This window comes from Telopea speciosissima, chromosome 11 (genome assembly GCF_018873765.1).
Source record: "Telopea speciosissima isolate NSW1024214 ecotype Mountain lineage chromosome 11, Tspe_v1, whole genome shotgun sequence".
Taxonomy (NCBI): domain Eukaryota; kingdom Viridiplantae; phylum Streptophyta; class Magnoliopsida; order Proteales; family Proteaceae; genus Telopea; species Telopea speciosissima.
In genome coordinates this window covers 12,492,364-12,516,789 of record NC_057926.1, presented here as the reverse complement: position 1 = coordinate 12,516,789, position 24,426 = coordinate 12,492,364, and the positions used below count along the sequence as shown (strand labels likewise).

General features: G+C 40.5%; 1 protein-coding gene across 1 annotated transcript in view; it reads right to left on the bottom strand.

Moving 5' to 3' along the window:
* Window positions 1-12,605, bottom strand: part of LOC122646699 (CHD3-type chromatin-remodeling factor PICKLE) — a 154,567-nt gene extending 141,962 nt beyond the window's left edge. The window contains exon 1 of the mRNA XM_043840299.1: window positions 12,542-12,605. The gene's annotated coding sequence lies outside the window, so the exon portion shown is untranslated. The remainder of the gene's footprint in view (window positions 1-12,541) is intronic.
* Window positions 12,606-24,426: the final 11,821 nt, after the last annotated feature.

The window sequence follows — 24,426 nt, the reverse complement described above, 5'->3', positions numbered from 1 at the left end:
AAAGAGTCACGTGATGGGTTTGTAACATTTCGGCGATACTTCGGTGACATACCAAAATATATCGAAATGTCACGAAATTTCGACAAAATTTTAACTTTTTTCATTTCGTAGGCCCATCTCGTCTCGATAGTGTCGAGACTCAAGATTTTCGAAATATACCGATATATTGGCGATATATCGCAAAATTTTGAACCATGATTAAAACTCTCTCTTTTGAGTCTATTTCAGTTTCCTAATCTGTTTAAGTTACCTACTAGGTTAAGGATTGGGTTAGGCCTTTCCTTTTTAGTGTAGGAGTCTATTTTGTAGTCTTTTATATAAAGTTGTAATGGGGCAAGTATTGAACACGAATTTTGATAATGAAAAAGCTTGTTGCTGCTCTCTTCCATTGAAGAATCGTCTTGTCTTTGATCAAGGTTGGTGGGATTGGTGTTTGATCCAGTCGACACCTTGTGGTGGGAAGGCCGGGAGGTTTGTTGCAGGAATCGGTGTTTGATCCGATTGACACCTTGCGGTGGGAAACCCAGGTGGTTTGTTTTGGTTCTCTTTTGAAGCTTTACTTTCAAGTTTTGATTTTTATTCAAGTTTTCACCATCAAACAAGCTGCTGCCAAGGAAATTCTGCAACAGTGAGTTTGAATCATCCCCATCCCCAATAATTCTTCTTCTAATCCTCTCACAGCCCAAACCCTAAGATTCCCCCTTTTGTTTTCAATTTTCCCAATACCTAAATTCTGCCCAAACCAAACCAGCCATCCAAATGACACCAAACTTTGATCGAAGTCTCCTCTCATACCAAGGAAAACTCGATCCAAGTGGTTCCTTCATCTGACCATCATAAACCCTAAAAATCCATGTTTTTCTTCTTTTCAAAAACCCAAAACTCTAACCTGCACCTTGCTGTCGATTCATTCCAGCTCACTTTCCTCCATTAAAACTAAACGTAACCTTCACTGATAGACTCCCCTACATCAACTTGACCTAACACTACCATCAAACCCTAACCCTAATTTGACCAAAAACCCAATTTTTGGCCTACCCGATTACTGTTAATAGCACATCCTGGTTGTTTGGCTCCTAGTTTGACTTTTAAAATCTAGGACTACATTACTGAGTTTTTTGTTGTTGGACAGCATATAGTTTAAGTTTTTCTGCAACTTGGCAAGTATAACCAGTCTACTGAGTTACCTCCATCAGAGTTCAAAATTTTGGCAGAAATTTGAATAAGTTTGCTGGACTTTGCCTTTTTTAAGGCGTAAAGTACAAAATGAGTATATGAATCTATACATATATCAACAAAAAAATCCTGACATCAAAAAATTCTTTATTAAAATTTAAATACCAAAAAAGAATTTTGATTTCCGCAAAGCTAAGACACATAAATTATGTATCTTTTAATATCACCGTCTGTTTTGCTCATTCGAGATACAAAGACAACAACTCCACTTTGAACCTGTTAAGTCGTGGGTGTTTAATGTACACCACGACAGGGGGACTCCCTCTATCATGGGTCCACTGGTTTATTTTCTAATTGTTCTAGGAGAATTAGATTGAGGATATGTTGCTTGCTATTCACTTTCCTACTCTGATTAGGAAAGTCTCAGACTCTCTCTCAGCCTTCTAGGCTGTTCTCTTGTAATTTGTTGATCTATAAATACAGCGCCCTTCCTTCTTCCTTCCATCGGTTACTGGTTTCTGAGTTTTGTTGTTGTCACAGAACGTTTTTGATTGGCAATTTCATTTGATAGTAAATGAAAATAGTAGGTTTGCATATAAACTGCTCTAGAAAATGATGAGTACACCTCTCTATTACATAAATGAATTTTGTTCATTACAGATTAAAAATTAAAAACGAATCAAGAACAAAGTATAAGGCAAACTAGTCACACAATTCTGACATGTTCAGGAGCAATTTTCTCCATTTTGTCAGAAGGATAGAAGATCCATTTGTGTGTAACTTTATAGATATCAAATATTAACAAATAACAGATAATTGGGTAAGAGATCTTCCTTTCACAATTGAGTTCTTTGTATGGACAGCATATCTAAAGCCTGAAACATCGGATCCCTTATTGGTTCAGTATCCTAATGCTTTTGCTTCTGAGCGCATAATTGTGTCATTTCCTCTGAGGGATGCAATAAAGTGATGAATTCTCTTGCTGCTCATGGTTGCCCCCAAGGAAATGAAAGACCTCTTATGGTATTGGAAAATGAGAGTGATGCAGAGCCGAAAGTGTACTCAAGAAAGAAGAAGAAGGCTGCTGCCTAGCTTGGCAACCAGCCACTTTGGGCTGCTTAGGATTTGGGTTATTGGGTTCCTTATGTCTTTTATTTTGAGTCTTGTATAAACCGGTTGGTTCAGTTGGTCTAGTTTAAGTTGTGGTCCCATATTTTAGTTAGACCAAGTCTTTTAATTTTATTTAAGTTGTTGTTAGGTCAGTTCACATCAGCAGCATCAGCCTTGAAGTAAAGGGTCAAGGTTGGAAGTTTCTAATTTTGAGACTTTCCAATTTTGATTCCTTGCTATTTTTCTCTTATTGCAATCTATAAAAGCAACCCAAAGAGGCCATGACAGTCCACGATTTTACTCTCAACTACTTCTGTTATGCATGTTTGCTTTTGTTGAAGTTTTCCTTAGTGTTTAAACCATGGAGGAAAGAGCTGGTGTTTGATCCAATTGACTCCTTGCGGTGGGAAGCCCAAGAGGTTGCTTGCTTTTCTTCATCCCATTCAAGTTCTCAAGCCATTAGAAGCCTCATCCCTTCAACCATGGTTCAAGATTTCGCGATATTTCGGCGATATATCGGTTAATTTCGGAAATTTCGACATGTCCAAGACGAAATGGAAAGGCGAAATGAAAAAGTATAAGATTTCGTCGAAATTTCGGGCCATTTTGGCATATTTCGGCGATATACCAAAATATAGCCGAAATGTTACAACCCTCCCCACGTGACTCATCAAAGGCCCCTTATAAAAGCCATATTTCGTTGCTAATGGTTGAAATATCAACCGAGAGCTGGGCACAGGCTCTTTTGGGGGGTTTTTTCTTGTTTTCCACTCTTCCAACTTGTTCTTCATCTTTTTCGACGGATCATCGCCAGAAACACCTCCTAGCAAGATTGTGAAGGATTTTTCACTATTTAAGGTAATTTTTTTCCCTCTAAAACTATTTTTTTGAAAATACTATGTTCAAGAGTTGTTGGATGGTGATGATATTAATATATTTTAGACATTGGAGGCCAATCGCCCAATCTACAATCTCACTGTGTCGAATTTTTTTTTACATATGTATTTTTTATTTTTTATTTTCTTATTTTAAAAATTCATTTTCTTACAACAAAAATAGGAAAAAATTAGGGGTAATACAAATTGGATGGGGATTAATTAAACATATATTAGACACCAATGACTGATCTACGACTTCAAAGTGCCGAAAATATTTTTCTGCCCATAAATAATTATTTTTATTTCCGAAAATTACGAAAAATATTAAAAAAATCAAAAAAAAAAATTCAATAAGGAAAAATATTAGGTTTGGGTTTCAAAAATTATGAAAAAATATGAAAGGAATTTCTACATGTTTTTAAGTGCATTAGATATATATTATGTTTAATCATTTCGGTTTTGCTGTGTTAGGTCAATTTTTATATGAAAATTATTTATAAAAAATTGTTTTTAATTATGAGAAAAATATAAGGGTTAGGGGAAAAATATTAAATAGCTATACAATTGTTTTAGTATTCTCAAAGTATCAATTGAAGTGCTTCTACATTAAATTTTTAATTATTGGTTTTACTTACATTGCAGTAAACAAGTATTATTATGGCAGATCGTGAAAGACAACGTGCGAAAGGAAAGCAGAAGGTAGGGGAAAGTAGTCAACAGAGGGAGCAGATGGAGCAGAGGCCAGCCAGGCAGCCTAGGGGTGACATTGCATGGTTACATGGCACTCCAATTGATGGGGATAAGAGAAAATCACAATGTAACTATTGTCATATGAAGTTTTTGGGAGGTGGGTCCAGTAGACTTAAACAACATCTGACTGGAGGATCTAAAGATGTTGTAGGTTGCCATATGGTCCCAACTCAAGTAGCTAGGGAAGTTGGTTACAGTTTGAGGGGAAAGAATAAGACGAATGCTGACAAGCAGAGGGTAAAGGGAACAACTTGAGGAGGCAGTGAGGAGTTCAATAGGAGAAGGAGAAGGAGAATACCATAATAATGATGGTGATGACTCTGATGATGATGACAGTGATGATCCCATCTATGTGCATGATGATATATAAACATCACAGGAGGCTAGGGACTTTCGACGGTCTATTTCGAGGAGTAAAGTTAGTTTTTAAAATCATCAGCAAAGACAGAGAGTAGGGAGTAGTGGAAGAGCTGGCACATTTAGAGGTTCTAGAGTTGGTGGGTTATTGAATCCTTTTAAAAAATCACAAAGTATGAAGGCAGCTCCAACACCCTATCAGTACCAGTACCACCATCAGCATCAGATCCTAAACTACATAGGAAGAAGGGAAGCACTCAACCAAAAATCAAAAGAGTATGGAAGAATATGAAGGGGTTAGTGAAAGAATCAATAGCTAAGTGGATGCTATACCATACCATCCCAGCAAACACCGCAGGCCCCAATTATGATACCATGATTGATACAATTACAAAGGTTGGCCCAGGGTTCAAGGGGTCCACCTCATATGAGGTAATGAATGTTTATTTACCTCAACAAAAGTCTGAGATTGATGAGTACATTGGTCAAATGAAGAGTATGTGGGAGACATATGGAGTGATTATAATGGCAGATGGTTGGACTGGGCCTACAAGAAAGGCCATCATCAATTTTATGGTCTATTGTGATGGGAGGACAATTTTCCTCAAATCTGTGGATGCATCCAAAGAGATAAAGGATGCAAAATACATTTACAGACGTTGAAGGAAGTGATTAAAAAAGATGTAAGAATAGAGAACGTTGTCCAGATTGTAATGGATAACGAAAGCAACTTCAAGAAGGCCGGAGAGAAGATGATGAATAACAGTAAGTACCGGCTCTTCTGGACTCTTTGTGTGGCCCACTGCATTGATCTAATGCTGAAGGATATGGGAAAGTTAAAGTTGGTGAAGACTGTGGTCGAAAGTGCAAGACAAGTCACCAACTTTGTATACAACCACTACTTTGCACTAAATCTATTGAGGGAAAAATGTGGGGGTGACTTAGTGAGGCCGGGAATCACTAGATTCGCCACAAACTACATTGCCCTAAAAAGCTTTAAAACAAAAAAGGCCGGGCTGAGATCTATGTTTGCTTCTGAGGAGTGGTTTGGATGAAAGGGTTCCAATACCGCAAGTGGGAGAGAAGCACAGGCAACCATGCCCTCTGAGGAATTATAGACAAAGCTAATCAAAGTGGTGAAAGTTTTGGAACCAGTAGTTAAAGTTCTACATATAGCGGACTCCGCTCTCAAGGGCCCCACCATGCCAGTCCTATAAGCTGCCATTGACTTGATGAAGGATAGTGTCTACAATGTGGCTCCTCTTAGTAGCAAGCACTTCTTGGATATTATCAATGCTCGCAGGGAGAATCAACTTATGCATCCACTGCATAAGGCTGGTGAGTAATTTTGTTTATGTAACTAATTCATATCTTAGTAAATATTACTAATTACCTATGCATTTGACAATATCTCATTTCTATATGTCAATTTTTAGCATACTACTTGAACCCCAAGTATCAATATAATAGTAGGCTTGGGTTGGACACTCAACTTATTGATGCTGTGAAACAAGTAGTAAAAACATTGGAGCCAGATGATAGACTATAATCTATATGCAACAATGATGTGAGTCTTATAATTCATTTGGAATATAAGTAGTAAGTAGTAATTACTAATTAGTAATGAGTCATTACTAATTTTCCAGATGGGTATCGATGAAGATTTTTACAGATGCAATGGAGAGTTTTAAAACCGATGTTGCAGTACAAGGCAAAGCACGCGGTGATGCTAGTACTCAATTCAATATCTTATTCTTTTAAATTACATATGTATTGTGTATTGAAAGTTGAAAGTTGTGAAAATTTTGACACGTCTTTTTTGTTGTTAACTTGAAATGCAGCTGAATGGTGGATATTGTATGGGGAATCGGTTGAGAATTTAAGGAGAATAGCAATCAAGGTCCTTACCCAAACATGTTCCGCATCTAGCTGTAAGAGGAACTAGAGTACATTTTCGCTCATCCACTCCAAGAGACACAACAGACTGGATTCCGAACGTCTATCTAACTTAGTGTATGTGCACTACAACTTGAGGCTGAAACTGCAACACATACGCATAGGACATGAGGGACAAAGGGGCACTAGTGACCCCGCCGACATCTTTCAAGTTGACTCAGACAATGAGGACCCTATTGTGGATTGGGTGAGGGATAGAGGTGAGCCGATGTTGGATCAGGAGGGAGGTAGGCCAAACCTTGTGATAGCTTTTGAGATGGATGCTGATGTGGATGACTATATAGCTAGCGAGGGTCAAATACACGCACGGGAAGCATCATCCATACCATTCCAGTCCACTGGTGGCAATGCTGATGAGGATGATGACTAGTCCAGGTCCTCAGGTGGTATTGGTAGGACTCAGACTCAAACTGGAATTGATAGAAGTGATGGTGATGGTAATGATGATGGCAGTGATGATGATGATGATGGTTGTGGTGGTGGTGGTGGTGAAGCATTTGATGGAATGCGAGAGCATTATGTGGTAGACCAGTAGACGGCGCCTATAGAGCTTGTTCGATTCATCGGAGGAAGACAATTTGATCATGCCACACAAGATACAGACCATGGTGCACGTGAGGCCGCACCTACACTTGCACCCTCACATACCCCTTTATCATACACCGGGAAGCGTAGGGGTCGGCAGACACAGGCTGCTGATTATATGGATATTAATGAGTTATCTAGCTCTGTTGGCGGAGTATGAGTGATAGGGAGCGAGGATCGAGTGGGCATTGGCGTGCCTCATCTTTTGACGCACATACCACTCCATCGTCATTGGATTATAGTGCATCACAACCTTAAGGTGGATATAGATATGGATATGGGCAGTTCATGGGGACTATGACTCCCAGTCCCAATACCAGCCCCAAAGACGTACTAGATCATCTTTTATGGACGACATCTTTTCATACCCTAGCTACCCAACTCAACACCATACATCTTGCCGCAAACATCATCATCATCCGGATCGGTGGGTAGTCATGGTTCTTCTTCACGGTCACAGATTGGTCACCAATATCCTAGGATAGGTTACCTTCAGTATGTTAATAACTCCATTTACATGGCAATTATGGATAACTACACGCGTTTCTTCTCCGAAACTATACCGTGGTCCACGTATGTCCTTCAGACAGAGAGCAATGGACTTCAACTCCAGCAGAGCATGAGTGGGGTCAATCTAGAAAGGCATAGCAATTATTATTAGGATTTGTTTCATGAAAACTGTGAGTCTTGTGTGTTGTGAGTCGTGACTTATGAGTTGTGAACTTGTGACTTTGTGTATTGACTATTGAGTATTGAACTAATGACTTTATGCACTTATGAATTTTTGAGTTTAAAGTTTAAACTAAAGGCTACATTTGACTTTATTTTTTATTCATTACTTTGTTTCAATTTGTTATTATGTCTTTGAGTACTTATACAATGTGTATTTAACTATTTATACATCAGGGTCTGACCGTATACTGTCAATCAAGGGTGCAAACCCAAAACACCACTTTGAGTTCACTTTTTTGCAATATGAAGGTTTAGATGTGTTTATTTAGCTTAAATAAGGATGTACATGAAGTATCAGGCCTTAATATGACCAAAAACCCACCAAGATGGAGTGCCGAAATATGGCAGAAAAAATACCATACTTCGGCGAAATTTCGGTATATTTCGGATATCTCGACTAACCCGAAATGGTGAGATATCGCGAGATTTTAAACTATGCCTTCAACTGAGCTGCTCTGTTGCTGCCCAATCTACTGTTCTAAGGTTACTTTATATTTTTTAGCCTAACTTTGTAATTACTTTCCCTCAACCCCCTGCCCAATCTAGCCATTACTTTTCTTCAACCTTTTGAGCACACCTTCCCCCTTCTAAGACCCCCACTTGATCCAAGTTTCAGCTTCATCTGCCCAGCAGATTAGCTGATATTGGATTTCTCTCCAATTCTACCAAAACCCAATTCTCTGGCCTTTTGGTGAAATCGGTAGAGGGGAAACCTGCTGCTGATTTGATTTTTGTTTAAACCCTTGAGTTCCCTACTGTTTCAGACCTATTCCATCACCCTAACTTAACCCTAGACCTATTCCTTAATCCATCCTATCATCCCAGCCCTATTTCCATCGACCTAGACCACCACCACCCCTGAATTAAGATCCTATTCTGGGACTGATTAAAGCTTTCAATTCTGTCCCACGTTAAAGAGGAATGTCTAATCAAGGAAAAAGGATATGGATGTTGATTGCAGCAACTGTTTTTGGGTGCATATGGCCAGCCAAGGCAGCCAAGCCATAAAACATTTGGAAACTACATCATTCCTGCTTTGTGGGTAGCAGCAAAAAAACGTGATGAAGTAGTTATTTTTAGGCTTCTAAACTTACACAATAAAGAATTTCAAAATGTCACTACTCAGTACAACTGATATGAGAACCATTAAGCCATAATACATGGTGTGATCCTGGTTTCCAGAAACCCTATTTAGGTTCACTATGGGCCCACCAAATTGAATAATAGCCAAAAGTAGGAAGAAAATGGAGATTCTGTAAATAACTTCAAGTTTACAATGGGGAGTGGCAAGACTGTAAATAATCAGAATGTTGAAGGGCTTGGTAATTAAAGAGGAGGATACAAAAAGGATTTAGATATAATAACCAGGGATTGACTTGGAATGGAGTTTAAATAAGGGACAAAAAAAGATTAATAAAGTAGGGAAGGGCAGTTTCGGAAAACAACTTTAAAGGGGTGATGTCGTTGGGGTTGTCTTTAACCTCCCATAAACAGAACCAGCGGTGGAACCAGATGGTCTCGATGGAGACAATACTCTCTCCTGGTCTCGGATTAAGTCAAATCTTTAGACAAGGGAACCCTCACACTATTCTCTTGATTACAACTCAAAACCAACCCCCAACAAGTAGCTGAGAAGTTAATAATCCAGAACTGAAACCATGGTTCGAGAACTCGTCGGCGAGATCTCGCCGAGTTTCTCGGTTTCGTGAGATCTCGAGACGAGATGCCATACGCATTCTAAAATTACACTTTCTCGGCGAGATCTCGCCTCGGCATTGTCTCGGTACACATTTTTTCCAGTTTTATTTTAGTTTTAAAAGTTCAATATCTCGCCGAGATCTCGGTATCGGGTTAGAACATGGTATTTTACCCATTTGACCCATGTGCCCATTTTATTAAAAGAGGGCAATGGACAGAACTCGGAAATCTCAATAGTTGTGTCCATAACTCTCTAAACAAAGGGGAAAACACTCAAACAGCTCTTTCCCTCAAATTTCTTCCTCTTTCTTTCAAATCTTGGGTGGATTGCATTGTTTGAAGTGAGATTCAAGTGCTAAAGTGAAGATTCAACTCCAACAGTCCAAGAATCATCACCTATTTGTAGGATTCCAAAGTAAAACTCATATTTGGATTTGTTTTTTGGCAAATCTGGGCATGCCATTGTGTTTAAATGGCCTGAAATAGGCTGGATACCAAGTTTCAGACCCAAAATATGTGTAATACCCACCGAGTTGGGGGTCCGAGTCAAAAAAAAAAAAAATGCAGCAACTCGGCGAAATCTCGGCTCGACTCGGTTTCTAGCTTGGCCGAGATGCCACCGAGACCCGAATCTTAGAACCTTGACTGAAACCTTACCTAGCGGGAATCATTTGTTCAATCCACCATTCCAGTAAGCTTTGGGTATCCAAACTCAACAACACGGGTCGCCCCTTGGGTAAGTAATAACATTCCAAATATTAAGGTGAACAAACTACAGATAAAGGGATTCAAAGGAAGATTAGGTGGCTGTGTTTTACACTAGAAAGGTTACAGAAGCTTAGAAACCTAACAACATAGAAGAAACGAGGACTGAAAGGAAGAAAAACAAAGATGGAAGGAACAATAAAAGAGAAGAGAGAGCACCTGATGATAGAAGTTGAGAAATCGGAAGGAGAGCAGAGGAGAAAAGAAGAGAGAAGAATAATGTCATGGCTGGTCAGTCACAATTTCACACACCACAGTTGCACCACAGTAGCAACTCAGAATAACTCTTTCCAATTCATTGAAATCTGTTCTCTCCATCGTATTATATCAATATAAAGCATACTACCTTACATAATAATTGAAAACCAACTAAAATGGAAACTAAACAATGTAAGCAACATCTCAAATAAAAAAACTACCAAAATAATTCTTATTTAATCTACCCACCCAAATAAAATAAAAGTAAATTTAAAGATTGCATCCTATGTAAATTACCAGCCCCCATTGACCAAAAAACCAGGTTGGGCCGGTAGCGTCTCGGCTTAGGGGCCGTTTCGGTCCAGCCATGCTAAGTCAACTGCATCTATCCTTACATGGTATTGACATGGCCTCGTAAAGTATACAACCGCCTCCTGTCACTTCCCTCTTTGGGATAATTTTACTACTTTCAACCAATCCAAAAGCTTCAATTCATCTTTCCTCATTGTTGGCAGCCTAATTCAAGATCTTCCAAGGAACAAAGATCCCTGTACAGCCTCAGCTTGCTTTTTTTGGCCATTTAGACCATGTCCCCATATGGGGCTGTTTCGGTCCATCCAGGCTAACTCAACTGCATCAATCCTTACATGGTAATGACATGGCCTCATAAAGTATACAACCACCTCATTTCACCTTCCCTCTTTGGGATAATCTTACAAGCCTTTTTACTAGCAATCAATGCACTTATCTACTATTTTCAACCAATCCAAAAGCTTCACTTCATTTTTCCTCATTGTTGACAGCCTAATTCAAGATCTTCATAGGAACAAAGATCCCTGTACAGCCTCAGCCTGCTTTATTTGGCCATGTAGACCAATCTGAATATTAAACATGTGATTGATGTAGGGTATCTACCTATCTTTTCAACAGCTCATATTGCACATGCCGGATGTAAGTCCTGTAGCCATCCAATGATTTACACTGAACCAATGCCACCCAATAGAAAATTAAATAACAGAGCTAGATCTATTACACACCACACATAGGAATAGAGGAAGAGCATATCCATGAACCAATACCACTTAACCCAATCAAATCGACATTGATTCATTCAAACCATTGCATGGGAAGCTCATTAGAAGGGTGCTATACTCTTAAGCAATCAATTAATTGCTTTCTTATATTTTTATTATTAATAATTAATAAAATGCCTTATTATTCATTCCTAACCATGTTTTCAAGTTGTCTGATAATCCTTCACTCCCTAAAATGGCTTTTAAATTCTTTCTTTCACATATGTATTTTGTTCAACGGCAATTAGGACAAATTAATGCCTATCAGCACCGTGCTTATTTTTTTGAATCGTGAGAATTTGAAATTTGAACCGACTCTGCTACTGTCAACTGATTTCCGTTTCTGTAACTTTTATCTGATTTCAGTAGAAGGATTTCAAATATAAATAAGAGTAAATTCAGAAAAACAGTGTTTATTTGCATGTAGAGGGTGGACCTTGGTGCAACGGTAAGGTTGCTCCATTGTGACCAAGTGATCACGGGTTCGAGTCTCTGGAAACAGCCTCTTCGCGAAGCGGGGGTAAGGCTGCGTACATTATGACCCTCCCAGACCCCACAGTGACAGGCCTCGTGCACTGGGTACACCCTTTAGTGTTCATTTGCATGTAGTGAGCAAATGCAAGGTAACGTAGGTGGTACGAATTTCATAAACTGGTTGAAGTTTCTTTCTCATGGAGAAAAAAAAAATACAAGGAAACAACGTGTTGTCTAAGATTTTCGTCAACACCAACTTGATTCCTTCCACATGCTGAAATATAATCTCAAATACCTGACTGAATTTACAAAGTCCCCTGATGAATCAGATATCTTTTGAGAGGGTATAAAAAAAGCTTTTCATTTTAACAAAGAAATGCACACCTCTGAAACACATGTTCGAAAAAAAGGTTTAGAAATGTTTCGTCCTCCTTTGTTTCACTTTGAGAGCCCAGCAACCGAACATTCGCGTCCCCTCTCCGTTACCTACCTCGCATGAACTTTCTATTGCATTACTAATAGGAGTGCTAACCCTACCTCACATTAAGTTTCTTCTGAACTACTAATAAGAGTGCTAACTCATATTATGCTACCGGAAGACAATGGGATGATCAATTATGCATACTAAATACTCCAGAGAACCCCCAAAAACAACAAAAAATAGCGTAAAGCATCGTGAAATTCATCTTCCGCTTCCGGTAGCGATCAACTATGATCCGAAGTGAAATGATTAGAATTTAAAAGAGAAAAAAACCAGATGTGGGGGGCGAGGAGGGAAGAGAAATTCACCTGTTCCGGTTCAGTTGCTCCAAATTCAACGCGCACCTTCTCTGGATTGAGCGACAAAATGAAAGAAGAGAAGATTCACCTGTTCTTGTTCCCACTTCCTGGAGTTACCTTTTTTTTTTTTTTTTTGGTAGACTGGAGTTATCGGTTTCGTAGGGTTTTGCTCTTTTCGTCGTATTGAACTGCTAATGAATAATGACGGATGTTGGACCTATGTGGGACCTATATGTAGCCATACGGCTATCGGATTTAATGGCGCGGATATGTTTCCGCATTTTTCCTGGTTTTTTTTTTTTTTTTTTTTTGGGAAAAAAAAACGCTAAACGGTCGCCTGGACACAAGACCTTACAAAATCACCGTTCAACCTTCAATGAACGAAAAAATCACATTCTTAAAAAGCGTTTCTAGTCTTTTTACCTTTTCTATTTTTTTTAGCAAAAACATAGTGAAAACTGTATGGTATGTCCGATTTGATTTTTTGTTTTTTTTAAATGATCGAGCACAGCAAACTTTTGAGTCCCATTTGAAAAACACCAAAATCATGTCTCACATTAGAGAAACATTTCTACCAATTTTTGAAGAAACATATCACTTAAGTTAACGAGGTTAATCTTGGAATTTCAAATAAAAACATAACGTATGTGATGTTTTACCTTAATACCTCACAATCTCTCTTCACTCGCAAGAATACCTCTACAACTCTCCGGCTTTGGCTAGAAATCTGGTGCTCTCTTTGCGGTAAACCTCTGCAACTCTCCGGCTTTTGGCTCGAACTCTGGGGCTCTCTTCGCGGTAAACCTCTGCAACTCTCTGTGGCATTGGCTCGAACTTTGGTACTCTCTTCATGGTAAACCTTTGCAACTTTCTGTTGCACTCGACCTCTGTTGCGCTTCCTTTTTCGCACTCCCTCTGCTTACCCTAGGTATGTTTCTCGATTTGAATGTCATCTTGATTTAGGGTTTGTTCTTCTACATGTTTGTTTGCTTTTTTACTTCTATATAGACCTCTTTAATTTCATATCCTTATGATAACTTGTGGTGTTTCTCAATTTGAATGTCATTTTGCTTACCTTGTAGTAGTTGTGTGTTCAATAATTGAAATTTATCTCTCTGATTAAGAGGATCCATGTTTTTTGGAAACCAACCTTTTTTCCCCTCTAAATTTTAATAAATATATATTTTTTTTGTCACTCAAATGAGGCTAAATATGACTTAAGAGGGTGGTGATCTTGATTATTGAATGAGGTTGGAAGTAAATTTCGGTTGTTTATGGTAGAGTAATGATATTGACTCGAAATCTATAGAACATGAAGATAAGTACTTTTTGCGTCTAAAAACCTTTACCCTCGGTCCGCCCACGGATGAGCCTGTAAAAACCGAGTTTGCACAAAAGAGCCAGTGTGACTCCGGCTAAGGATTCTCCAATGCCTAAGTCAGGTCTCCAAAGCAACAGTGTTTCAACTTAGTACAAAGTGAGATCCCCGTTTGTGATCTATACCTGAGTATTTATAGAGTTTGGGTAGGGTGGTGGAGAAGAGCCCTCGTATGGGAAGAATCCTATTTTTGGTAGGTATCTTCTAGGCAGAGTCATATTCAGATGGGGCTCTTCACTTGGTAAGAGTCCATATTTGGATGTGACGCGATCTCATTATGAGATAATGGATGACTCAGCGTATCTTGCGATCGTCGGGATGTGTTGATGTGGTTCCGTGATTTAGGCAAGTCACAGTTGTCGTCCCACAAGAGGATTCGGTGACCAATGGCCGATACTGTATTAGTCGGCTCGACAGATAACCCCAAGGTGTCGACAAGGTGGATGACGCCAAGGTGTCGGCCTAGTAGATGATGCCAAGGTGCCGACCAGGTGGATGATGCCAAGGTGCTGCAAGGTGCTAGCCGAGTGGATGATGCCAAGGTGTCAACTGGGTGGATGACGCCAAGGTGTCTGCCGGGTGGATGATGCCAAGGTGTCTGCCGGGTGGATGACACCAAGGTGTCGGCCGGGTGGATGACACCAAGGTGTCGGCCGGGTGGATGACACCAAGGTGTCGGCCGGGTGAATGATGCCAAGACATCGGCCGAGTTGATGACGCCAAGGTGTCGGCCGGGTGGATGACACCAAGACGTAGGTCTAATATTTTCTAGGACACGTGTCTTCTTCTGATTGGAGGCTATTTTATGGCTCATCACTTGCCCCCCACTCATCAAGGCTCGGCTGCCCTTGGTGAGTATTTCCTCGAGTATCTCGATCGTCCCGTCTACGCCGAGGCTGACCATACCGAGTTTGGAGAATGGTACGGGTGATTGATTAGACATAAAATGTTGTCAGTTCCACGTCACTCGGTGCCATCATAATGCTCGGGCAGACCAATCGTCATATGATCTGGACCATTGGATCTGCTCGGCTTTTCCTCAACCGTTGGATTATGATGCATCGGTTGCCCCCTAGTCACTATAAATAGGTGAGTACTGTTCTTCATTTGCACTTACTTCCAACTCCAGAGCATTCGGATAACCCAGAGCCCTTGGACTTTCCAATGCTCAGCTTTCTAGCACTCGGCCTTTTGTGGTGTCAGATTTCCAAGTTCTTGCTCTCTCGGCGTCGGTGCGTGTCTGAGCATTTCTTCCCTGTAGCTTGTCATGACCCAGCTCTTCCTCAACCTCAGCGTCCAGTAAGTCTTCTAACCCTTAGTTATGTTAGTCGGTAGTGGGTTAGAAGAGGAGGTTCTGGCCGAGCTGGGAGATGTTGTACAGCTGAGTCGAGAATTCGACATGTTGTCGTCGATAATAGATCTTCTTGATTCGGGCTCGGACGAGGCCAGGTTCGTGGCCTCCCGACCGATCGATACAACCGAGATTCCTCTGCCTCAAGAGTCCGACCATCTCGCCCAGCCTATCCCCAAGGGTCATGAAGGGGATTCGGGGTCATCGGGGTCATTTTTAGAAGATGAGTCCTCAGATGGGGAGGGAGATGGATCGACAAGTTCGTCTTCCCAAGCTCCCGAACCAACTACAGGCAGGGTCGGGATAGTTTAAAGTACTGTGACCGAGGCCGACCTTGTGGAGATTTGGGCAAGGTACGGGGTTTCTGAGGACATCCGACTCCGAGCCCCTAGTGCTCAGGAGATTGCTTGCTTCATCCGACCCGGCGAGGTGGCTCTCTACCAAGTTGCCTCCAAGTACGGGTTCCATTTTCCGATCCTTCACCTGATGAATGAGATCTTGGACCAGTGGCACTTGTCACCTAGTCAGCTGACCCCTAATGCTTGGCTCATCCTCTATGGCTTTCACATTTGCTTCAGCCGGATGGGTCGGGCAGCCACCATTGCTCTCTTTGCCCAACTCTACTACTTGAGGAAATTCAAGGAGGGCAGGTGGTATTATTTCTCCCGTCGACCCCAGAGGAGTAAGGCATTGAATACCTATAAGTTTCTGGACCGAGTGTCGAGCTTCAACAAGCATTGGAAGCCTCGGTTCTTCTTTGCATTTATGCCCAACTGTCCTTTTAGGACCAAGTGGAAGGAGATTGATCTGAAATATGTCAATCTCAAGCCAACCCTGAATGACTATAATCAGGCTTCGTTCGATTAGATCCTTTAGGGTTAGCCCTTTGACGTTATGCAAGTCCAAAAGGAGAAGTAAGGATGTCAAAACCAAATCGAAACCATTTACCGAAACCAAACGAACCGTTTAAACCGAAACCGGCATACCATTTAGCTAAATGGTCCAATTATGGTTTTAGAAATGACACCATTTATTTAATCGATTCGGTTCAGTTTAGTCCGATTAATCCAACCGTTTCAAACCATTTAATCCAATTAAAACCGATTATGACCAAGCCGTCTAATCGTTTAAAAACCTTAGTTTCAGGGGATCTATTGATTCGTACTGTTACGTGTTTCTGGGTTTCTGTATTTTGAAGCTCTAACCATGGCTTCCATTGTTCCTATTTCATTCTTAATTTTTATTTGTGTCTTCCTTAATGTATAAATATTACAAGTTCTAGGAAAGTTGTAGATTTTAAAGAAGCTACAAGGAAATATGGAGATTAAAAGAGATGCACTAGGTGGAATTTCTTATTGGAAAGATTAATAGCAAGTCCATTTTCTATTAAAAAATGTAGTAGGTAACCAGTGTGAATTAGATTTAGTAAATGGTTTATGAAACTATTTAGTAACCGTCTAACTGAAACCGTCTAAAACCGTTTAAAAACCATTAACCGAAACTATTTAAAAACCGTTTACCAAATGGTCCAGGTTTTGATTATGAGACCGTTTAGTTAAATGATCAGGTTACGGTTTCTACCTTCAAGCAGCCAAAACAGAATCGAACCAAACCGTTTAACACCCTTAAGGAGAAGTTTCTCTGACTGTGGAATCTGACCACCGATAAGTGGTCGGTGCCGACACCTCGTTCTCTAAAAGTCTTTTATTTTCTTTTTGTTTTTTCTCTGACCTCTTCTTCATCCTATGTAGTGGCAGCCAATCCCCTCACCCCCGAAACTGCTCGCATTAAGGCCGAGCTTATGGAAGAGCGAAAGAGGAAGAAAGCAGCCAAAAAGTCTAAGGCCAAGGCGTCAGCGGCTAAGCAGACCAGAAAAAAAGGTCTCGTCCTCGGCATTGAGGTCGAGCACACCAAAGCCTCGACCTCCACCCAAAAGAAGAGGGGGCTGGAAGAGACGAATATGAGGGACAATAAGCATCTCAAGAACCAGATCTCCATCTATATGAAGGGTCCCGCTCCCCCTGGTGTTCCTTTGACCTCGGGTTTACGGTTGAGGGAGATGGTCGAGGGTACTTCCTCCGACGTACCCTTGGGGAAGATCTCACCGAGCAACCAACCCATGAGGCCCATCTGGCGGCTATAAAATGGGGACTTAGCTCTCTGCTCGATGTCCTGAACCAAAGAGTGGTTGGATGCGGGTCAGCTTCCAGTTGACCGCGCCACCCTGCAAGACATTTCCGAGGTTGAGTTGTCAGCCACCATTTTAAGGGACATAGCGGTGGTAGGTTTTTCTTCCTGTAAAACTTTCATTCACTTTTTTCGAGTTCGAAGACTAACCCTACTTTCCCCTTTGTAAAGTTTTTCTAAGGCCACCGAGGTGGCCCTTCGCTTTGAGACTCTGGCTTCCGAGGCCACCTCTCTTGAGGCCCAAACTAAGAGGGCTGGGGAGGAGGCCAAGAAGGCCATCCAGGTGCGCCGGGATGAGGAGAAAAAGAGGAAGAAGGTCGAGTCTGCCTTGGAGTCTTCGAGGACGGAGGTGAAGGCCCTGAACGAGGAGAATACAAGGCTGGAGGCAGCCCTCCGAAGCTTGAGGAAGAAGGTCAAGGCTGATCTCCAAGCTGTTTGGAAGGCTACTGTGGAGGAATATCTGGGGTCGAAAGACTTCAGAGAGCTGCTCCACCAAATGAACAAGCCTTCCTACACCTCCGGCTTTAAGGACGGTCAGGCAAAGGTCCTCATCGAACTCCGAGAGCCCCACCCCAATTTGGACCTCTCTCAGTTCCAACATCGCTGATGACAGCATAGAGGTGGAGCAAATCCTGGTGTCGACCACCGAGCTTCCAGTCGACGACCTTCCAGCTGACGACCCCTCGAAGGACTCACCAATTTCTTGAAGATCTCTCTTCTCTTTTTGCTTTTGTTTGGACGATCCCCCGTGTTTGGGCCCTCTTTTTTCTTCTTTTTTTTATTTTTATTGCCTCACAAGTACGAGGCTTTTTATAATATGGGCGACCTATCGGCCTTTCATTAATGAAATGTCCCTTTATTCTAAGTGTTTGGCTTCTGTTTTTCTTTCTAGGAATATAACATAGCTATGTTGCTGACCATTGTGAAGATCCATTCTCGAAATCACGCGTTCCAACGCTTGGTTAAGAGGGTTTGGGTTCTGCTCCTCGGTTGGAGAGAGAAGGAATGCGTCTTCTCGAAGATTATGATTTATTAGAGATGTAAACGAATAGTCAAAAATCCGTATTTGATTCAGGTTCGTATTCGTTTATGAGGATTCGTATTCGAAAATTCACTATTCGGAAACTACCCGAATTCTTCCGAAACTAATCAAACACAAATATGGTAATCCATGTTTCCGACCGATTATTATCCGATTCGTTTAGCTATCCGATGGTATTAAAATATCCGAAATAAAATATTCGTATCCATCTATCCGATTAAGTTGCCTTCTTGAATTTTGTATTTTATTTATATTTATAACTTATTAGCTAGTAAGTTATAAAATATGATTGTTTTATATATATTACTATTTGACTACGATAGATGTTATCATGTATCAATTAGAAAAACATATAAAAACAAAACAAAAAGTAGAAATACATAAAAAATGTAAATAAGACCAAAAAAAGGAATTAGGAAAGCCAAAAGTTTAGATGGAAAGCCAAAAGTCTCGATGGAAACTTGAAAAGCCAAAAACCTCTTTGAAAACTGAAATCTCGGATTCTCGGTCTCTCAACTCTCAACTCTCAAGACTCTCAAGTATAACCCTAAAGCTCAACGTTCTCTTTGCCTTCCATTCATTGTGACTAAAAATCTATAATCCCTCTCTCTCTGGTTTCATATACATATTGTTTCATGCCTTCTTGCGCACATCTTTGTTGTTAGAAGAGACATCGTTCTGCATGCGCAATCACCAGTAGCAACTGTCAAAGGTAAGTCTCTCTCTCTCTCTCTCTCTCTCTCTCTCTATTGTTTCATATGCATCGTTTTCTTCTTTATAGCATTACCCCTGATGCCATTTCTACCATTCTAATTCCTAGCGAATCCATCTCTTGGATCATCCTCTAAAGTCCCAGAACTCATTGTTCAGGTTGTCGATCTCAAGTCTGTCGGCAATAGATTTATGTGAGTTTCTATCTTTCAGATTTTTTTATTTATTTATTTTTTTAAACTGTATGAATCTGGTTGTTGTATGTTGGATTTGTTATTAGTCTTGTCTACAGTATCACCTATTGCTTTATATTTGTTGGGTTGTTCCATATTCGGATACTGCAGGTTTGGTTGGGTTTTAGATCAAGCTTTTCTGTTTTATTATATTCCTTGCATTTTATGTATTATGTGATACATGATTTCAAATCGATTTGAAAAACGGAGTGTAATGAAGTCATTTCTAAGAAGAAATAAAGCTAATTAAATAGAAAACAGTAAACGGACAATCGGATGGTAATCGGATAGAAACATTCGGATATTTGGTATCTGTTGCTAAACGAATCGAACCGGATAATATCCGGAATCCATTTAACAAGTCGAATTTGAATTTGGTATTGTGTTATTATATTCGATGGATATTCGGATCGAATTCGGATAGCGGAATTGTAAACGAATTCGAATTCGGATAATACCCAATCCGATTCGAATTCGATCCATTTACATCTCTATGATTTATCGAGGGATGGGGGCCATCAAGTAAAATGGAGTCGCCACCTAGGATTAGGGCATAGGACCCATTGGTGTATCCCTGTGAAGGGCTACAAGACTTTGTTTGGTCTAGTCAGAGATTCGGGGCAAGTGGTTAGGTTATGAGAGAGGGAAGGTGTTAGGTACCCACCACGCCCGGGTAAACCGATCTTTCTACTAGATGTTGGTTTTTTAATAGTCTCCCTTTATAAATGTTCTATTCCTACATGTATAGCTAAAATGATGCCCAAACTGCTTAAAGTTAGACTAATGTAAAATTAACTATCATACACTACACAAGAGTAATTTAAAAGTCTACATTGTTACGAAATTAAAACATAATGAAAGAGATGTGTACCTATATGCTTTCAAACAATATAACTTTACAGGATGGATCGTGTCCCCCAGCTCAGGTTGCGGCAAAAGACTAGCTTTGCCCTTCGTTAGACAAAGTAACGGCTTATGGATGCTGGGTAATAGGACCTCAGACAGAGTAATGGCGTTGGAAAATATTTGGAAAGTAATCACCCAGATGTGGGGCAGAGTAACGGCTCATAAGTGTCGGGCACAAGAACCTTGGAAAGAGTAACGACGTCGGAAAGCCTTGCAAAGTAATCTCCCGGATGTCGGGCAGAGTAATGGCTCACAAGTGTTAGGCACTAGGACCTTAGATAGAATAACGGCATCAGAAAGCTTCAGAAACTAGGCATTAGGACGTCAGACTAGGTGAGTAGGCCATGGGAGACTTCGGGGGTTTGGGCGGAAATGGGTTAGGGAAGGCGGATTCTAGTGATCCGGATTTTGGACAGAGGGACGAAGCTCGAAATCGGATTGGGGAAAGGCCCTGGAACAAGGGAACAAGAAAAAAAGAAAAACTGGAGCTTTGGGGGTGCACCCTCTCCTACAACTTGAACTTGTCGAAATTAGAGGTAAAGGGGGTATTTATAGGCAAAAATCACGTCTGACGGCGCCGCGGTGAAATCTACGACACCGAGGGGGAAAAAAATTGAAAAAAAAAGTTTTTGGGATCCTTACGACGCCACAGGGTGATTTCCCTGTGGGGTGCGGTGCTGCTGTATGGCTACACGCAATGCTGCCATGCGGTGCCGCACCAAGGATACTAGGGGGCTGTGGTTGCCTTCAAGGTGGAACAGGGGTTGTTTGGGTTACTCTGAAGAAAAATGGGTTTAGAGGGCATTACCAGTCTTTCACGTCCAGTTGTCGTCATCGCTGGGGGGTGACAAAATTCAGCGTCTATAGTTTGCCCCTCTTCGGTCGAGACCTGTGACAATAGTCGAAGGGTAAAGACAAAAGACCGCTTGATTTTGTCACCATGAGCATGTACTGCCATTACTTTGCTTAAAGGTGGAGGAGTTGAATGATAAAAACTGCGTCTCGGTAAACCATTCTATAAATCTTTTGAGCAACTACTAATGTTACTTTGCTCATAGGTGACGGTATTCTCTCGGCAAACTTTTCAGTAAGCCTCCTTGGGTTGAGCAACTACTCCATTACTTTGCTAAAAGGTAATGGAGGTCCCTTAGTAAACCTTTCGGTAAACTCCCTCGGATTAAGCAACTACTATCGCCACTTTGCTCATAGGTATGAGGATCCGTTGCCGGAACCGCGCGTCCTAAATGCTTGGTTCAGAGGGGTTGGGTTGTGCTCCTCGGTTGGAGAGAGAGAAGGAATGCGTCTTCTCAATGATTATGATTTGTCGAGGGATGGGGGTCATACAATTAAATGAAATGGAGTCGCCACCTAGGATTAGGGCCAAGGACCCATTGGTGTAGCCCTGTGAAAGGCTACAGGAATTCGTTTGGTCTGGTCAGAGATTCGGAGTAAGTGGTCAGGTTACGAGAGTGGGAAGATGTTAGGTACCCACCTCGCCAGGGTAAATCGGTCTTTCTACTAGATGCTGATTTTCGAATATTCTTCCTTCATAAATATCCTATTTCCATATGTATAGCTAAAATGATGCACAAACTGCTTAATTAAATTAACTACTGTACACTACATGGGCATGACAAAATGAGAATGTTTGCACTTCTTAACTTTCCAACATTCCACTCCATACATCATAGCTGGTCGTATGACTGTCCTATAAAATTTTCCTTTAAGCTTTAAAGGAATATGCTAATCGCACAAGACTCTGAACACACCTCTCCACTTCTTCCGTCCTATTTTAATTCTTTGTGAAAGATCATCCTCTATATTACCATCTTGTTTTATGATTGAGCCAAGATACCTAAAATAATCACTTTGCGAAATCTTCCTCTCATCAATTTTCACTACCTCATTATTCGTCCTAGTGTAACCAAAGTTACACAACATATACTCCATCTTTGTTCCACTTACTTAAAACCTTTTGATTCCAAAGTGGATCTCCACAACTTTAACTTGGCATTAAACCATGTCTTTGTCTCATCCACCAAAATAATATCCTGAACAAGCGTACACCAAGGAACCTCATCCTTGATATGAGCAAACAAATAAGGGCTTAAAATTGATCCTTGATTTAACACAATTGTAATTGGGAATTAACTACCTTGGCCCCCATATTTCTTACATTTTGTCACCACACCATCATACATATCTTTAACTATGTCCACATATATACTTGAAACACTTTTCTTCTCTAGTACTTGCTAGATTGACTCTCTAAGGACTTTGTCATAAGCTTTTTCTAGGTCAATAAAAACCATATGAAAATATTTTTTGCAATCTCTAAATCTTTCCATAAGCCTCTTAATAAGGTAAATAGCTTCCTTTGTGGATCTTCCTGACATAAAACCAGATTGATTCTCCGTAATAGTAGTTTCTTATCGCAAGTCGATTTCAATAATCCTCTCCCATAATTTCGTAGTATAACTCATTAGTTTTATACCCCTATAGTTATTACAGCTCTAAATATCACCTTTAGTTTTGTAAATTGAAATCACAATGCTTCTCTTCATTCATCTGGCATTTTCCTTGTGGTCATAATCTTATTAAACAACTTGGTTAGCCAAGATAAATCACAAATTCCTGAGCTCTTCCACACTTCTATTGAGATCTCATATGGGCTTTGTGGCCTGCCTACTTTCATCCTCCTTAAAGCTTCTTTTACTTTAGAGACTATAATTCTTCATATATATCTACTACATATGGTGTCTTGATGGATAATGCAGTCTTCCAGAACATTATTATTTGGTCTTGATTTTGTAGGCTACAAAATTAACATTCCCATCTCTTCTTAATGTCATCTCTTATTAGTACTCCACCATCTTAACTTTTAATACATCTAACTTGGTCATGATCTCCACTCTTCCTTTCCCTCACTTTAGGTTAAATTTACTTACCATTTTTTGGTGCTTGCCATGTCAGTATGTTTTAGACATAGAATATTTTATTCCAAATTAGAATGCCAAGTGTGGAAGACTAGTTTTTAAACCAAGCAAGTTGATGTGCCTAAGACCTTCCCCGACCGCCACCTGAGCATTTTCCCTAAATCTCATGGATCAAGACCAGTTTTTTGGCACATGATTTAGCTTAGCTTCACCATGATCTGATCTTGCCGATGATTCACGGAGAAATCAAATCAACTAAATTTCAGCAAAAGCATGAAATAGGAGCACTACTATGGTTCCATTTTAAGGGAGGTGAAGCAAGAGTTTAAAGGGGGTGGGGGCAAGGGTTGCAGAGAGTGGGCATGAGTTGCAGAGGGGTTGGCTCGTGGTAGAGGGGCTGGTGGGATGAGAGTTGGTGGCGGGACCATAGTTAGTGAATCCGCGTATTACACGCGGATCCAAATGTTTAATTAAAAAACGTACCATATTCCGTATAAGTCATCGGATACAGATATATATGCGGATTTTAAGGGTTGAAGTATAATACACGTATAAAACATATATTATACAGTTTTATACGTTAATTGTTTTTTAAAAAAAAATTTAAGTCTAAAACCAATAACCAACCTAACTCCTTTTTCGGCAGACTTCGTGAAGGAGGGTTTTTGTAGCGATGGCGGAGAGACAGAGAGAGATAGAAAGAGATCCGATAGACTCTATGAAGGAGGGGATTTGCAACTGCAGTCACTAGAGAGAAATCTGGCGGGCTCGATGAAGGAGGCGGGGATTTGCAATGGCATCGATAGTTGCAAGAAAGAGAGAGAAGAGGCTATTGTCGATGTTGTTGGATGAACTCCACCAAAACTTGAGCTGCAGAAGCCAGAGTTTTGGAAAAATAGCTATCCAACGCAAGGCTCAAGAGGCTTTTGCCATTTTGGAATTTGGATTGTGAATAAAGAAGTTGATGCAACTTCTCAAAATAAAGTCTCTGCAATTTTGAAATTTTGATTTTGAATAAAAATGTTGATGTGACTTGTTGAAATAAAGTGTGTGGCTTTGGCCTTTGTGTTCGAATGAAATGAGAGGTTTTTCTATTAGTTTTTTGGGTAAAATACAATGAAATGAGCTCTCATTTGGGTAGGTTTTGACA